The sequence below is a fragment of the Rutidosis leptorrhynchoides genome, chromosome 8 (assembly GCF_046630445.1).
Source record: "Rutidosis leptorrhynchoides isolate AG116_Rl617_1_P2 chromosome 8, CSIRO_AGI_Rlap_v1, whole genome shotgun sequence".
Lineage (NCBI taxonomy): Eukaryota > Viridiplantae > Streptophyta > Magnoliopsida > Asterales > Asteraceae > Rutidosis > Rutidosis leptorrhynchoides.
In genome coordinates, this window is record NC_092340.1 from 341,304,739 (window position 1) to 341,309,253 (window position 4,515).

The following is a 4,515-nucleotide window of genomic DNA, read 5'->3' on the forward strand; positions in this document are numbered from 1 at the left end:
TTCCGTCCGGGAGGATTAGTCTCGGACCTTTCAAATGGGTTTAAAGTTTAGACTCACCCGATCGTCACTACTTAATTCTTTTTTAAGTGTAACTTTTAGTAAATGGATATGTCTCTTTTCTGGTTCTTGGTCAAATGGATCGATATACATCGACATACCTATTATAGGGCGGACAATTCCTAATATTTCCTTCCGTTTATTCTTGGGATCAAAGTTTTCACCTCTATTACCCAATTGGGTAAAATCCGAGGTGTCATTATCTATTACATCTCGTGGTTCATCTTCAGTAGATGACTCCTCTATTGAGAATATTGGGTTGGAAGGTTGTGGAATGGTGAAGTTTGGTTTGGTCTCGAGGGTAAAATTTTCAACGTTATCGTTTTCCCAATAGTACCAATTTGTCTCCCTTACTTCATCTTTATCCATTGATGGACTGATGATTTCGTCGGTAGAGGCTAATGTGTCGATATGTTGTGAAATTGGTAAGACTGAATAAAAAGTATCATCGGGATAGTTGGTGATTTCGGAGCTCTCGAATTCATCAAAATTCGATGATTTGAAATTTTCTTGCACAATACTCCTCAGATCAACAGGTGTATAATCTGATAGAGTTTCAGCTTGCCGGTTTACAAACTCTCTCATTTGTTCCTTTTGAGCATCAAGTTCTTCGAGTTTGATTCTCATATAATCTAAAGAATTTTCGGACACGTAATTTTCCTCGTCTTCTGGTTGTTGAGTTTGGATATATTCTTGGGAATAATCCCAATTTGAATTGTGTTCTTCATAATCGTTCCATTCAGGTTCCGTGGGTGCGTAATTTTCCATAGGAACGTAATAGTAACATTCCCATGTTGAGTGATAATCTCCACAGATTTCACAACCAGTTATTGTTTCGTCGTTCGCGATCCAAGATTGACTGACCGAATTGTCATCAACACTCGTTTGAGAGTATTGATTTAATTGATTTTGGAGTTCAAAAAGAGTTTCCAAGGCCTTGTTTTCAAAATTTTCCATTTTATTGCGATGGCCAAATTTTAGCTACAGTTTTGCGCAATTCCTATTAGTTATAAAAATAGAAAAACTTAAATAAGTTGTCCAATTAATAGACTTTTCTGATTTTTGCCCACGTTTCGAATAGCCAAAAGATGCAGCAGGTAGCCAGGACCCTTTAAATCGGAAGCCCACAACTAGCCACTAACAAATCCAACTATTACTACGAACCAGAAAAATGTCAACGTCCATTAATTTAACCACTTAAATAATTTTTCTTTCCGTTTGAGATATTAGATAAGAAATAGAGAAAATTCTAGGTCCTAAAAATTAGAGTGTCGAGAAAATAGAAAGAAATAGATTGCGCGTCGAAAAGTGTCGAAAAATAAAAATAAGAAAGAAAAACGTCGAAACACGGCGTCGCAAAATTCTAAAGCACCTAAATCTTAGTCTAAGGAATAAGCACTTAAGGGATTTTACGGCAAAGCCTAAAAATTCTAGAAATAAAAATTAAAACTACGGCAAAAACTAGACTTAAAACTAAGCACGAACGAATAAAAATACACAAATTACGCTAAAACGATAAAAAGATACAAAATATAAAAATATATAAAAAAAATGGTAAAAAGTACAATTTTTATAAAAATATAATTTTTATATTATTATTTATTAAAGATATCAATTTATATATTAATAAAACTAATTAAAAGTAAAATACAAATAAAACTAAAAACTAATTATATTAAACAAATAAACTTACTAGGGTTAAATATAATAAAATTAAATAATATACCGTATTTAATGCAAAAGTAGGGTTGTATGTGGCCCTGTCAGACCCCTCATGCGACTCGCATGGGGTTCAGGCTAAGGGTCATGCGAGTCGCATGACCTCCAGAGCCGGTTCAAATGAGGGGGGTCAAATGACAGGTTTAACCGTATTATTTATATTTTCTGTTTTATATATTAAATAAAATATATATATAATTTAAATAAAAACTTAATATTTTTATAAAACTAAAAATAGAAATATTTGATAATTTTATAAATAAAAATCTTAAAACTATATAAAAATATATATTTTTTTTTTCGGTTTTTTTTTTTTTTAAGTTTTTTAATTTTTAGGATTTTATATTATTTTTCTAAAAATGATATAAATATTTCGCCGACTCCCCGGCAGCGGCGCCAAAAACTTGATGTGGTAGCACGGGGTTACAAAATATACTATATTTTTAATACGGAATGCTACAAAATTTAACAAGTTTTAATTAAATGTTTACAAAATGGATATACCAAAACCTTGCTACAACACACTAGGCAGTGTACCTAGTCGCGGAGTAGTATAGTTTTTAGTAAGTCCGGTTCGTTCTACAGGGAGACGGGCTTATGAAACACTTATTTTTATATAATTATATTTGTACAAAATATATATAATTATATATAATAATATATAAAAGGAGAGTTTACCGTTTAATGACCGGTTTGTCGATTTTATATTTTAAGCGAAGCGTATAGTAAATGACGATATTTAAATAACAATATAAAATAAATAATAATAATTAAAATGACAATAAATAAAAGTACGAGGAAATATGAAATAAAATATATTATGCTTATTTAAACTTCCGTAACCATGATGGTTGACGTGTTGATTTTAGTTTTATGCTCATGGGTTAATTGTCCTTTGTCCTGGATTATTTAATATGTCCATCTGGTTTTTGTCCATAACAGTCCATCGGTCATAAATTTAAAGTGCGAGTGTCCTCGTCAATTTATTCTTATACCCGAAGTCAAATATTCCAACTAATTGGGGACTTAAACTGTAACAAGGTTTTAATATTTTGTTTAATAATTACACCAGGATATCGACTACGTGTAACCCAAGATTTTAATACTTTGTTATCAATTATACCAAGTGTCCTTTGTACATAATTTCACCCCTGTTTTAATTATTCTAGTGGCTATTAATCCATTCCCGTGTCCGGTTAAATGAACGATTATTCGTACATATAAATACCCCGCCCATCGTGTCCGATCGAGTGTATATGGTAATTTATAGGGACTCCCAATTGTAAATCTTTATATTAACATTAACAAACTATCATTTAGTTAAACAAATATAAAGCCCATTAATAGCTCATAGTCTAATTTCCACAAGTGTCGTTCTTTTGTCCAAACCCCAATTATGGTACAAAGTCCAATTACCCAATTTTAGTAATTAACCCAACATCATGATTACTTCGGCTCAAATAAGCATAATAATAACTTAGTTACGAGACATTAATTTAAAAAAGGAGAACATAACTTACATTGAGTATTTTTCGCGTAGTGTTACACGGACAGAATTTCGACTTCAAAAACCCGTAAAATAACCTTTACATAACCCGAACTAATATAATATAACACTAATCTATACTATATATACATATATATATTTATTTATATTATACTAGGGAGTATTATTATTATTATTATGTTGGTGTGTGTAAAAACGAACGAAAACTGGCAAATTTATAGACCAGGCCTGATTCTGATCCTCATGCGACTCGCATGGGAAATAGCCTTCTGGCCATGCGAGTCGCATGGCCACCCTGGACAGCTCACATTGATTTGTCTCATAGCTTGCCGACATAATATTAAATATAAATAAAATATAAATAATTTTAATAATTATTTATATATTATATTATATTTATATGCATAGTAGACTAGATATTTTTGGTCCGTTGCGTCGCGCGTTTCTTCTTGGCTCGGGTCCCGGTTCCGGATTTTCGGACGTCTTCGCGTATTATTTTATATCGTGTACTTTGCGTTCCGCAACTTGTACTCTTGTCATTTTTAGACGTTCTTCATCAATAATTTGAACCACTTTAATTGTATCTTGTACATTTGAGCATTTTGGACCTTTTCGTCTTCAATTCTTCGTTTTCGCCTTTTGTCTTCGCACTTATTAAATATAAACGAATATTACTTGAATATGGAACAATTGCAACTGAAATCTTGTCTTTCTTGGGGAATAATGTTATGAAATATATGTTCCTTTTTAGCCTTATCAGAGGTAAATGTTCAAATAATCAAACATATTCAAACACCGAATTTGTTACTTTATGCAGAGACGGACCGTTCATATGTTTAGAAGAAAAGACACTGAATGCTCGAGGTTACGCCTATGTAGCTATGGAAAACCAATTAGACCGACTATCTTATGAATGGGATAGATCATATAACTAAGAAATCTATTTCACAGGTATGTTTGTACAGTTTTTATTTTATTTTTTTTTATTTTTAACCTTTTGATAATAAACGCTAATTTGTTCGCTATAAAGTATTAAATTGGTATTGAATAAAATTAGGTTTGGCGACCGAAATTATTGATATCATTCAAAAATTTATTACATCACTGCGAAATTTAACGTTTATTCTTAAGGTATAAATATCTTTAAACAATCAACCCAAAATATTTCAAAAATTCATCATGAGTTAAATTAGGTCTTGGAACCGAAATTATTTTACCGAAAAGAGGGGCGT